Source organism: Solenopsis invicta, chromosome 12 (genome assembly GCF_016802725.1).
Source record: "Solenopsis invicta isolate M01_SB chromosome 12, UNIL_Sinv_3.0, whole genome shotgun sequence".
Taxonomy (NCBI): Eukaryota; Metazoa; Arthropoda; class Insecta; order Hymenoptera; family Formicidae; genus Solenopsis; species Solenopsis invicta.
In genome coordinates this window covers 16,828,754-16,842,619 of record NC_052675.1, presented here as the reverse complement: position 1 = coordinate 16,842,619, position 13,866 = coordinate 16,828,754, and the positions used below count along the sequence as shown (strand labels likewise).

General features: G+C 40.7%; 1 protein-coding gene across 31 annotated transcripts in view; it reads right to left on the bottom strand.

Moving 5' to 3' along the window:
* LOC105195981 (voltage-dependent calcium channel type A subunit alpha-1) overlaps positions 1 to 13,866 on the bottom strand; it is a 189,278-nt gene that overhangs the window by 92,024 nt on the left and 83,388 nt on the right. Inside the window, exons 1-2 of one of the 31 annotated variants that reach the window (XM_039455467.1) lie at positions 2,916 to 3,246; positions 1,440 to 1,536 (exon numbers count right to left, since the gene is read on the bottom strand). The exons of 28 other annotated variants lie outside the window; for them this stretch is intronic. The gene's annotated coding sequence lies outside the window, so the exon portion shown is untranslated. Of the gene's footprint in view, positions 1 to 1,439; positions 1,537 to 1,611; positions 1,630 to 2,098; positions 2,358 to 2,915; positions 3,247 to 13,866 lie in introns of those variants that run through there. 2 more of the 31 variants (XM_039455469.1, XM_039455466.1) reach the window with 2 other exon arrangements.

The following is a 13,866-nucleotide window of genomic DNA, read 5'->3' as shown; positions in this document are numbered from 1 at the left end:
AACAAAAGAATATTATAATAAGTTATTGAATTATGTAAATGCAAAACTTTGAAAAAAATTAGCACAAACACGTTTTTGATTGTTAATTACTATTTGTACTCTGGTATGACAATTAACGTGCAAAAGGAAATATTAATATATTTCCACCCACCAAAGCGATGTTGAGTTAAGGACAAGTTCATGTAATCTGCCTAAACAGAGATTAATTCTAGCAATTTTAAATACCACCCTTCTAGAATTGTTTATATATTGTATATGTCAATCTCGAGAATTTTAGAAAAGAATTATTCTTGGTGTACATGTGGTGAAATTAAAAAGACATATCATATCACTATTGCCCCTTTCTCTCTCTCTCTCTCTCTCTCTCTCTCTCTCTCTCTCTCTCTCTTCTCTCTCTCTCTCTCTCTCTCTCTCTCTCTCTCTCTCTCTCTCTCTCTGGCATTTATTAAATTTTATTTATTATTTTTATGCACAATTTTATATTATAATTTTTATAAAGTTTAGTATGTATTTTAACTTTCTTTATATTAACTTTCTCAATTTTTTATCATGTAATTGTTGAAAAAAAATTGTATTCTTGTTTAATTAATTTTTGCTGTCTAAAGAAAACTGGCGGGAGGTCTCTGAAGCAATTTGAGACGTTGCGGTTTTTGCACTGAATTGAGTTTACGATCCTTGTAAGAACGAAATGTTTCGAAACAAGGACGAGGTATTCTGTGAGCATTGTGTCACTATTATGATGCGTGTATCCAAAGAACACGAGTGAATTGATATGATATAAAGTCAGTTTCGCGCGGATCATCATTGTCCTATAAACCGTATTGTGTCATACATTGTTTCGAGCGAAAGTTTCGCTTTACGTGATCAACACTTCTAATATATACAGTCAGCATCATATGTTTCGTAAATTTCACGAATCGCGACTATATCAATGATTATATTGATACTGAGAGAAGATACGCGACGTGAGATCGGTGTGCTTTGTGTGATCATGATTAAAGAAGTCGAGAAAGAAGGTGAATAACCGAACGTAAATCTCGATTACGATGCCATAATCGAGTCATGGATCGTTATATGCGATTAGATTGTCATCGCAAGAGGTAAACATTGAACGGTGATCTGTAAATAAAGTAGCACTGGCGTAGAATCAGAATTCAATCCGATACGTGAATTCAAAAGCATGCTGTGTGAAACCAGCTTAAAGGTCAGCCTTTAACCCAAACGTGGCCACTGCGATGGCCGAGAGATCCCAGCCAGCGAGGTGGCAAACGCGTGGAGCTCGTTGACGTTGGGGTGACCGGATTTAAGGGATTCAAGCCGGCTCGCCGGACCGCGAAGGGTCACGAGAATTTCACGCGGGATTCGAAACGAAAACATGAGTGAGCGAAGAGGAGCGAATTGTAGGAGAACGGAGACTCGCTCCGTTTCGCCGGACTCACCTCTAGAGGGAGGCAGGGGCTGGATGCGGCCATGTTCCTACATGCGTTCGAGCCTCTGCCCCGGTGGCGATCCCCTCTTCTTCGTGCTGTGGCACCACTTTACAGAAATGGAAAAAAAAACAGAGGGTAGATATACAGACGAATTGGGGCAAACTGCACACTGCACACTCACGACGGCACCCCGGCGATCGACGTGCACAACCAACCCCCCTTCGTCGAAACACCGGCGAGGGGTGCGGACGGGCGGGCGGAGGGGGCGAGGGGGGGAGCGGAAAACGGGGAGGGGAAAATAACACCAACGCAGCACCTTTCGCACCCCTTTTACTTTTTCGCTCTACGCTTCTCCTTTTTCGCCCGGATTATTTTTCTCTTGCTTCACGGCAATTAACGACACTTTTTCTCCGAGAGGAGAACGGTAGAAAGAGAGAGAGAGAGAGAGACAGAGACAGAGAAAGAAAGAGGAATTGAATAGGTGAGTGGAAAAGAGAGGCAGGACAGACAGAGTGAGCGAGAGAAAGAAAGAGAAAGAGAGAGGAGAGAGAAAGAGAGAGAAGAGTGAAGAGAGGGGGGGAAATCCTCTCTCCCGAGCCCTGAACTCTCTCGGTTTCCTCGGAGCGGGCACTACGACCACCGGCAGCGACGACGGCGGCGGCCACTACCTTCCTTTTCTTCTTCCTCGTCTTCCACCTCCTCGTCCGCCGCCTCTCTTCTTCCGCTCCTTCTTCCTCGTCGTCGACGTCGTCTTTCCTCTCTTTCGAGCCTCCCTCCCCTCCTCCTCCCTCCCTGCGATGTATCAGAGCACACTTTCGGCGGCTCCTCTCGCGACGACGGCGAGGAACGGCTAGCTGCTTCGTCTCCTGTGCCACGTCCTCGTCGTCCTCGTCGTCGTCGTCGTCGTCGTCGTCGTCGACCTCCTCCTCTCCGTCCTCCTCCTCTTCCTCCTCCTCCTCCTCCTCCTCCTCCTCTCCTTCTCCTCCTTCCCGTCCACGTCCTCCTCGGCGGCAGGCGCTCCTCCTCGTCTTCTTCCTCCTCTTCGTCGTCGTCGTCGTCAACCGCCACTGTACCACCGTCGCATAACAAACACCCCGGCGGCCGTCACGGTCCCGACGACACCAACGTCGCGACGACGAAAGACAAAAAGATAAGAGAAAAATAAAGAGACGAGCAGTAGGTGGAGAGAGAGATAGAGCGAACGAGAAAGAGAAATAGAAAGGGAGAGGAGGGAAGAGGAAAATATCGAAGTTTGCGAGATTCGCGAGATTGACCGAGGAGAGAGAGTTAACGAGCCCGACGCTTTCTTTTCCTCGCGAGAGCCCGTTCTCACGAGGGCGCGTTTTCTTTCCGCCGAGGCGCGGTACACCCCCGCGGGCGAGGGAGAGTCACCTCCGCGCGCACTCGGCGAGCACTCGACGAGGGCGAGTACTGACCCGACCCGAGTTTACAAAACGAGAGTGGAACCGGGGCCTGTTTTCGTACCAGCACTATCCACCAACCACTTTTTCTCTCTTCCTTTTCTTCTCTTTCGCCACTCGCGCCAGCCGCTTCTACCTTCTCCTGTCGTCCTCCGTGTTACAGGCTTCGGCAGCAGGTTCGAGCACCCGCTTCGTCTCCGATCCAAACGCAAAAAACGTTCTACCTTCACTTCGACTTCAACGGCACCTTCTCCCTATAACTACAACCCCTGTCCGCTTCACTCGGCCGGAAGTTCACACACTACCTACGTTCCCCGAGCGTCGGAGCTCGTGGCCACAGCGGGACGGTCGCTCGACTACGCTCCCTCGCTCTTCCACCACCATCCGACCGCTCTATACCTCTTTCTCTCTATTTCTCTCTCTCTCTCTCTCTCTGTCTTTCTCTCGGCCCTCATGACTGTCCCCTCGCCCCTCTTCTCGCCCTCGCCATCTCCAGCGTTTCCACCACCGCCGCGTCTCCGTTCGCCCACCCTTTGCTCATTCGCTCATCCTTGTCGCGCCAACAATCTCCATCCTTCTCACCGATAACTTCGGCTCTCTTCTACATATCGTTATCTTCCTCGCCGCTATCTAACTATCATTGGACTGTCTCCTTTCGTTACACTGACGTGGTTCCCCCCCCCCCCGTTCAACGGAGTTTATCTCTCACTCTCGCGCCACTGGCGTGACACGGCAGTCGTCTTTGTCGCGCAGAACGAGCTTTGCTTCTTTCCAAGAATCACTGTCCTTCTCCCTCCAACGGTCTTCATCCCCCTCTACCGTAGTTTCCTCTTTGTCTCTTACGAGACACGATACCTGGCTCCATCTTCGTCTGACCTTCCATTAGATGTCCCTTTCTACTAGATGAGCTTACACTCACTCGCACTCGTCTAGTGAGTCCCTCTCAGTCGCGCTTACGTATTAACCCCCATTCGGAGGGCGCCAGGAGCGAGTTTCTTTAAAGCGATACCCCGGGGTTACTTTCGACGAAGAGTAGGAGCTTTTACTTTTTTTTTAACTTTTTTTTTTATTTTATGGGGAAGTGGCATATGTTATTGTATTCAAATTAGTTTATTGTATTAAACTGTATTAAATTGATTAAATTGTTTTAACTCGTAATAAATTAAATATTGAAATAATTATATTAAACAATTATTTAGTTAAAATATTATACAATAAAATTATTCCAGTTTAAGCCTATTAAATAATAATTAATAATGCATTGATATTAACTACAATTTTCATAATAATAATGATAAAATAATAACAATACGTGTTAATTATATATTTTAAAACTTTTAAACTTTTTTTGTCATAAAATTTATTATATCCTAATGCAAAGATAATGTTTGAAAATTTATAATAATTAATTTTCGTTAATGCCATATACTAAAAAATTTTTATGATAAATTTATTTATTATTAAATGTCACAATTAATTAACTGAAGTATGTATTATGGTATAAAGTTGGTAGATGCGCGAGATAAAGGTTTTCGTATATTTCCGATCGAATAGAAGCGACGCAATATTACGCTACATGTAAATACTTTGAGAAGGGCTATGTATCTAGAAACTATTTCTAATACACAGCAGCGGTTATGTTGACGTTTATCATTTATGACGAAATCAATAATACCATTCAGGTAGTTTGTATAACATTTAAACCAATAACACATTATATGTAATATTATCACATACATTACTAAACTTAAAAAATGAATTAATCTCTAGAAATAATTAAAATTGTTAACTTATAAATTTATTTAATTTGTAGGTATTAATTTAATTTATAATAAAGAATTACATCATTTTGGATTACACGGATAACTTTACATCGACATTTTGCATTGTCCATATCATTTGATGTTCATAAGACACAACACGTAATAACAGAATTAAATTAATTTGTGTGATTGTGTTACAAAGAGAAATTACGTCATTTTAGATTATTTTACATAAAGACATTTCGCATTCTATCGTTTAATGTTCACGAGATATAGCGTGTAATAATAGAATAAACATTGTAAAAATCTTTTGAGATTTAATTTTAATTTTAATTATTTCGTTAAAAATAACGATGTAATTGTTTCGTTTTTCCTCAAAAATTTTTTTTCAAATGAGAGCTACGAAAAAGTAAAACTAACATTTTTAATCTACTTTGTCTATTATTTTTAAATATTACAAAGATTGTTTTTGAGTTTTAAATGTTATCAAAACCACACAAAAAGATACTGTAAAAAATGACATTTGAAAAATCAAAGAACGAAATTCTCCCTAAGTTGCAATACGTTTCTTTCACGATTACATAAAATGATAAGCAAATATTGCCATTTGGCAAAAGCTCTCTTCTACCTAACCAACCATCCGAGTAAGACAATCATCATGCGAAACAGAAGATATTTTCGCTCAGCTAGCTATGCTCTTTCCCTGCTGATCGCGTTAATCTCTATTTATTCGCTCGCAAGTTCACCTGGCGGGCTTTTTCGAAGCTTAGCCCGCAAGCTCGTTGAGCACCACCAGGTGTCACCGTTCGCGGGCAAACCGGTGTGCGTGCCAATTCGCGAACGTGCGTGAGCTTTCGCTTTCGTTTGTGTGCGTCGAACTGATACCGCCGGGGTTGCCGGTGCATGCGCCCTCTCGCTTTTCAAGGGTAGGGATGAGCTTTTTCGCGCTGCACTAGCGTACACGGCGAGCCTCGGGCCCCGACGCCTCGACGATAATAGAAATGATCTCACACACGTGAATTCGCGATCGCGTTGAAGCTCCAGAATACCGGATACCGGAAGATCGAGCGATCGTCAAGAATCAAAGGAATTCGTTGGAATTCGATGGGGCGAAAGAGCGCTCTAGAAAAGAGAGGCGGTTCAACGCTCTCAATACGTGTAGAGGCGTTAATTGGCCTTGCCGCGAATGAAACGAGGTAACGGCCTGGGCCGAGCCGCCGCTAAACGGCCGCGATAAATTCCGGCGTGCAGCGCCTCGTTATCTGATGACCGTTTTCTTGACGCTTCGTAGAAAGGCCGCCGGAAATCCACGCGCGTTGGCGGGAAGTCATCGTCCACGTAGCCGTAACTCACCGCGTGAGAACTTAATTAATTAAACGTGGAGCAAATCGCGTCGTGAAAAGATCTTGATGTATAGCGAGTATATTGAGAATAGTTATATCGTTCGCCAAGAAAATTAATTTATTTATTAATCCTCACGGTAACATGTTTAAAACGGCGTCTCATCCCTACTGTGCTAGGTATCTCAAATCTGTTTGTTTTGTCACCTATTTAAAATGATTCAAAAAAATGTTTAAAAGTTTACGAACGTACTTTCAGCTTTCTAGAACAAATTGAAACTTTACTTTAAAAAATGTAGTATACAATTTAATAATCCGTCGAACTTGCGAGAAACTTGTACGAACGAGAACCGGGGTCGAACGTGAAATATTCAGGATAGTAGATAAAGGGTTAGTTCTTTTATTAATATTTGTTAAAAATTGTTAAGAGCATATGCTTGTGAATATATGCTTGAAATAAAGACGATTCTGTTGAATTATGCGTTTAAAAAGAATTTTTTTTACTCTCTCAAGAGATAACAATACGTAACAATACGTAAACAAAGAAAGTAAAAGAGATTTCTTAAAAATATATGCAACAAAATTGTCTTTATTTTAAGCATACACTTTCCTAAACAGGATATTTTAGTAAAGCCAGGTCATTTTATGGACCATGTCAGGCCAACAAGGACTCTGAGTATTCTTCGATTATCTCGTGGCAAATAAGCTTTGGCTACGAATGCGCTTTGCCACTTCCATCGAAAGTTGCGCGCAACTTTATACCACGTCAAGATGTTATATGAGCCAAGAGTTCACGTGAGACTGCTCCGATCAACTGTTCCTTTGATCGACTTCCTTTCAATCAAGGATTCCTCGAAGAGTTTTAAGTTGTACTCTGCTTTTGAAAGTTCGAGGGAATTTTATAAATTCGTAACGTTTTGGAATGTAACTTTGATCTTGAACAAGTAATTGTTCAGAATTCTCTAATTCCGATTATCCCAGAAACCCATTCAGCGTAATCCCCGAAAATTAAAGGATTACATTTGCCGCCAAACATGGAATATAAATCACCACATTCGGATTTCCGCCTCTCTCTCTCTTATTAGACAAAATAACTACATAATAGCTTCGTTAATCGTAATTTGCTACTACAGCGTATTCACAAAGCGGAACGTATACAGTGGGATGCCTCTTGAACTAACGATGTGACAAAACACCGATTGATTTTGCTGTCTTGTGCTCGTAGAACAAAACGAATCAGCCACTATTTTTGAGGGCAGTTCCACCCTCCTTATCTGTCCCTCTCTATCCTTGAATGACAAACACAAAGATATACAGAAAAAGAGAGAGAAAGAGAAAGCTTATAATGGCCGCGCGATTCGACGCGTATAAAGGAATCAGCTTTAAATCTGCCGAGCCCGCGAATGAAGGCGAGGGGATGAGCGGAAGATAGAAGGGGTGAAGGGGGATGGAGGATTGTCAGGGTGGCAGCGGTAACAGCGGCGGCAGCGGCGGCGACGGTAGCGGCAGAGAGTGCAGGGGCAGCGTTCTGGGTTTCTGGGTTTGTCCCTCGTCCCCTCGCTCTCGGCCGTCCCCGCAATCCTCGGTCTCCTCCTTCTCCTCCTCCTCCTCCTCCTCCTCTTCGACCCCACGAGGTTCGGAAAGGCTGCTGTGCGCGCGGCGCACGAATGTGGAACAGTAGGTCAGCGCACTCCGTGACCCCCGCCTGCCGCGGCCTACCCCTCCTCGGTGCATGCACCCTGATGCGATACGTACGACCAACCAGTCGAGAGCCCTTCTCGTCCCGGTCTTCCCCGCATCGGCCCCACATTCGAGCGCTCTCTCGGCACCCTACTTCTTCCTCTTTGCTCCTCGCTTTCCCTGCTCCTTCTTCTCTTGCACCTGGTCCCGCGTCCGTCGTCTCATCCCGCGACCGATTGCGCTTTATCGCGAGGGTTAGGTTTACGATTCAGTTCCGACGATCGCCTTCCGAGAAAGCGATCGAAAACGGGAAAAACGTACGTAGAATATCTTGCACGTTAACATCTTTCCTCGGAGATACGATTATTCTCGCGATGAGCGACGAAGGCTGGGAGGAGTGGAAAATCAGTTTGCTGTTATCAGTTCTGCTCGTAATATTTGCCAACTCCCATTCACAAGATTCTCGATGATTATCGTTGAAAGCGAGGGAAATTCTGCACAGGGCATTCCCGAAGAGATGATCGTGTTAAGCGACGATTGGAATGCAGATAGTTCTATTACACAGCTTTACACTATTTGCAAATTACTATTTATGGCAGCAACTTTTGATGAATCACCCGATGAAAGATCGTCCTAATAAAAGCGAGGAAAGATAGATCTTGTATAAATAAATTGTCCACGTTAAATGATAAAAAAAAAGTATAAAAAACAAGGTATCACGTATAATTGCTATTCTCGTCACTCGGAATAATTATTAAATCTGAATCTCTAGTTGAAATACCGACAATATCATAAGTTAACTTTTTATGTAAATATATATAATACTTTCGTAGTAAACAGATAAAGGAGATTAAAACTAAATATTTTAAATAGAGGTAATTGCATTTTCTATATTCACGTTTGATAATATGTATTTCTACTATTTCTCAATCTTAGTGCCTTTCAATATTTGCTTCTTCATCAAAATATGTGTTTCTCTCTAAACGTTTGCGCTCTAATTATGGTTAAGCAATCGAGCTCATCTCCCTCGCTTCTCTGAATATTTCCTTGAATGTTTTTACCTTCATGTTGCTTGTAAGTCGATAGACGTAGAAGATAAGCGAAGTTCTGGAGTATTTATGTACTTCTTCGTAACGATATACCTACATCTCGAGCCACTTTTTCTCTCCGTTCTAGATAATATTATAATAGAACGAAGCTACATTCTTCACGGTGTTCGACGGAAATTCCTTCTAATTGTTTTCATTCCTTCAATTTTTCGCCAATCTTCATTATTCGGTCACGTCGGGCGTTAAATCGTTTTGAGAACGTCGACAGTTCCTCCTCTCTCGCGAGACTCATCCTTCCTCTCTGCGAAACCGAAACTGTCGCGTTGATACCCGGAGTTACGAGCTATCCGCCCAGGAGAGGATTCGACACCCTTGCCACGTACTTTAAGGTTCATTCGCGGAAAATCGATTTCGGCATTCCTCCGAGGAAAATATTGCCTCGCGCCGTCTCTTCTCTCCACCCACTGCGCACGCCCGTCAGATTTTACGTTCCAGTAAATGCAAGATTATTGTCTGCTTTCCGCACGCACGCGCTATTATTTATCGTCAACAACGGATTGTCGACAACCACGTACCAACAATTTTTAGCTATTATATGTACAAACGCAGCGAGCACGATATTTTCGAGCGTGGAAGATTTTGAGAAAGGCGACTTTAAGGATGTACGTGTCATATCTCATTCTCAAAAATATCAAAATTTTATAAATTCTAATATTACGTTTGAGTGTGTGTAAAATTTGAGCGCAATTCTCTTATTGGTTTATACGTTACTTAATTTTTTGTTTAATCTTGATTTTTATATAAAATCGTGTTTTGTAATACTTATTTGAAAAATTGATAATGAAGCAGCACTATGAGTTAAAACAAAATTTTTATATATGCTATTAAAATTAATAAATATTATGCAAAAATTTATTTACATCTATTTATTTGTTTAAAAGTTATTTGTTTAAAACTGCAGCAAAATATGGTTATTTTAGCTGCAAAAGTCATTATAAATCAAATTTTTCTTTTTTGCAATTGGTTTCAGAATCAAAATTCTTTATCGTTGATTAGAAAAAAAAATAAAATAAAAATAAGAAAGCTTCAGTTTTTAAATTTCTATAATTTTTAACTCATACTATATAGTCAGAACATCCTTAAGTAAAACAAAATAAATCAACAAACATCTCTTATCTTCAATCCAAATTTAAATCCATTTAAATTTAAATAACAAAATAATTGTTCTCAGTTACTACAACAAAGATATCAAAAATTCATAAAAATGCTGTTCAATTATAGCGAGACAATTGATTCCGCATTTTTACAAATTTCTGATATCTTCGTTGAAGATTGAAAACAATCAATTTGTTTAAATTTAAACAGATCTAACTTCAGGCTGAAAATAAATTGCAACATTAATCTTTTTTCGGAATAGCTTTTAAATTATCGGACAACAGGTCGAGTAACCTTTTAACGAATAATTGCTGTGATGCGCGCGAGCCTAGTGTGCAAACTTTCGCTCGGCTTCCCTCGACTTATCGTGGAAACGGGGTCCACGTCAACGTGCCTCCCGCGTGTTGGAATCGATGCTGTTTGGCACGCCAGACTCTTTTATTGATTTTCCGCGATCGCTCGAGCGAGTCAATCTTGATCGAAGGCCTGGTTTTCCGATTGGCTAATGTAATTCTATTTCTCAAACTAAATGCTACGAACTGCCAAATATAAAAACACAAACTTATTTATGATTTTTAATTACAAAGTGTTAATCGGCATAGCTGTCAATTCCAAAAATGTTAAAAAAATATATTGATTATCTCTGCTGTAACAATAAAAATTATTTAGAATATGAAAAAGATTATTATGTTAGAAGAATATTTTTGAATAATTCCCATCTTTATTTTAAAAGCCCGTTTAATTTCCTTGTTTCAATATCTCCTTTTTTTTCCATTTTTAAATCCTTTTTAAACGCGTCCCATTTTCCACGGAGTTTTTTCCCCAATTTTCTCTCCCACCATGATTATACAATCTTTACCATTATACTGCAATCTTACTATTTGGCCATTTAAACACAATTTCACGGCGAGGCTTCCGCTTTAATTCCACGCAATCTACACGTCCACTCTCCTCGCTCTTTGCGGTACCAATTTTCCTGCTCCTTGCTGACATGTTTAAATCTTCTTTTTTGACCTCTTCTTTTAAATATTTCACAGTTATATTCCGTTACCTTCGGTTATATATACCTCAAATAACATATCTCAATTCCCGTGTCCTGTCTATTCTGCTGCAGCACAACTCGATGTTCTGCATCCTAGCCCATTTCTCATGTCCGTCTCTTCCCACTTGTGTTTTGAAATTTTGATTGAATAACAGTCGACCCATATATCATTCTTTCGTACTTTCTCAATTTCTTGTTCTACACATTCGTGTCGATTCCAGTTTGTGCGCCGTTGGTAGATAACAATGCATGATGTGTTGCTATTATAGTGTCACGAAAAACATTTTACTCCCAACCCATTTCACGCTATAACTAGAATGCCAACGCGACATTAAATAGTATCTAACACGACATATGTGTCGCTCGATACATTATCACCCGCGACACGTCTCAATGTGCTTGTTTTCTCATCAAAAATTTTTTCCGCGATTTTATAACCATAATCTTTTCTCTGATTAACGTTCACAACGAGTTCCTCCGTTCAAATCCGTATAAATCCGTTTAAATCCGTTGAATCATGCATTTCTGCGAAAGATCTACCGGATTCTCTTCAGAACACGCACCGTATCCGTAGTTATCAAAAGCGGGAATCCGCGGAAAACCGAGCCGGCGACACACTCGCTTTCACATCGCGAAACATGACGTCAACCACGTCGGCGACGATCGATGCTATCAGTCCGATTGATATCTCTGAAAAAAAAAGGGAGAAAGCGAGGAGCCGCCGCACATTCGTGCTTATCGATCTGTTTTTCCATCCTACCATGAAAAAAGCCCTCCTTATTAATATCCACGCACTATTTTTAATCTGATATTATTAACTGTCGCCGTGTGTTACCACCCTGCCAAGCACGTGACGTGCGTTAATATGTAGAAGAAAAAAACATGTCGACATAAACCTCGCATATCGAAGAAACAACAAAATCCATTGCGATTTACATCGTGATAATGCTTGATTGGAATCTCATTATAACGAGCCTGTATGAAATATAATACGAGGAATTCTGTTGTAACAAATGCTGGACAGAGATATTCGGGAAATTGTTGAAATTTTTGAAGCAGAATTTTTTCGGCATTTCCTTGTAAAGTTTATTTGTATAAATTCATAAATGTATTTCTTTCTTCTCACCATGTGTTAATAAAAATGATGGAAAAATAATCATTAATTGGATAGAATTTTATTCATTTTGTTCTGCCCATTTATTACCAAATAACAAGTATTAAATTTTTGATTTCATGTAACATATGGCGCGTATTTTCCCAGTAGAAGAATTCCCCTGATACTACATTTGATACAATTTCGACGCGCGATCGGTAGGTACTTATCTGAAATAAAATTCTATATGAAATTTTGTAACAAAGAGCAAACGTTGAACGTAATACTCTTACAAACATATGAAGTAACTTCGCTGTAACAAAATTGCATCGAGGGTTATTGTTCATTGCGATATATACTTGCGATTTGACGTAACGAGATTTCAATACAAACTCAATTTGAAACGTCGAATCGGGTCGAAAGGTTCTTTCTTTTTATTCAGCTCGCGTAGGTCACTTACAGATAGTTATCTGTGTAATTTTAGCTGTAATATGAGCTCTTTAAGTGATGCCGTACAAATATTTTTCACTTTTACTTTTTCTCAAAGAAAATTTCGCTTTTAGAATCGAATTAATAAATCTGTGAACAATTAATTTTGCAATGCAAAATAAAATTCTAATTATTTTTCCTCCTTTTAAACCGGCGAAAGATAGCGTAATAAAATAAACAACGAAGATTTACATTACATACTTTTTTTACACAGATTGCGTTATATCTTAAAATGGGAAAATTTTCCAAGCGGTGGTCTCGTCTCAGACGTAGCGTCCTTTTGCCTTTGAGGTTTTGTGAAGGACCGTGTAAAATAATTTCCATTGTTCCTTTGAGGAGCAGATTTTCGGACCGGACGGAGACGCAGAGGTAAAAACAACAGCCGGGTAAAGAAAACTAAAGGGACAAAAATTTGGAATCGAAAAGCAACGATCGCGACAATGACGGCTGTCACGGAATGCTTCGACGTTCGACCTGCAGGTGCAGAAAACTTGACCGAGTTTTCGAGTCGTGCGCGGCGCAGGGCGACCCAGATTTCATCCACTGTTTTCCCTCCCACCCCTTCTTTTCCACCCTCCCATCATTCGTATCCCCTGAAAGCCCCCTGCGTTCTCACTCCCACTCTCACTCTCTTTCCCTGTCGGCTACTACCCTCCTATTACCTACAAACCTTCATGCAACAGTGCCATTTACGTGGGGGATGAACCTCCTCTGGGTGACATTTCGGATCACGCAAGGATAACATTGCGTTTTGTTGATCCCGTCGGGTTTGAATAAGATATAAAGGTCCCACAAAAATGATATTGGCTGTTGATAAAGTATGTCCCCAAAATTTTTGCAATATAACTTTTCTTTAGCAATAATAATGCTTTTTTTAAATTGCTCTAATTGAATTGTAAAAAAAAAACAAATTAAAAATATGCACATTTATTATAAGGAATATTAACAATCTTTACTTATAATATTATCAATAATTGCATTGTTTTCCTCTAATTAATTACACGATTCGTTTCGCAAATGTTGCGTATGGTTGCATTCGCTGATTGTCGAAAAAGCGTGAGTGTTTTCTGAGGAAAGGAAAGAAAAATTCGAATCAGCAAACAAAGATTTTCGCTAAGCTAATTCGCGATTAACGTCGACGCGTTAACACTAATAAATTAACTTTGGTCGCTTGTTACACTCACGCCATTGATGTCAGCGTCGCCTTTAACTAACCCGCAACTCGCCGTCGTAAAATGCACTTGGTCTCTTTTACGAACAGCTGTCACTCGCCTAGCCTCTATCAACCCCGGTGTCGCGCGTCAAGGGTGAATACTACCGGCGCGAATATTGTTGAACGCGAGAGTATCGATAACGAAGTTTCGCATGCTCACGAGAACGCTCTGAATATTAATCCCTTTTTTG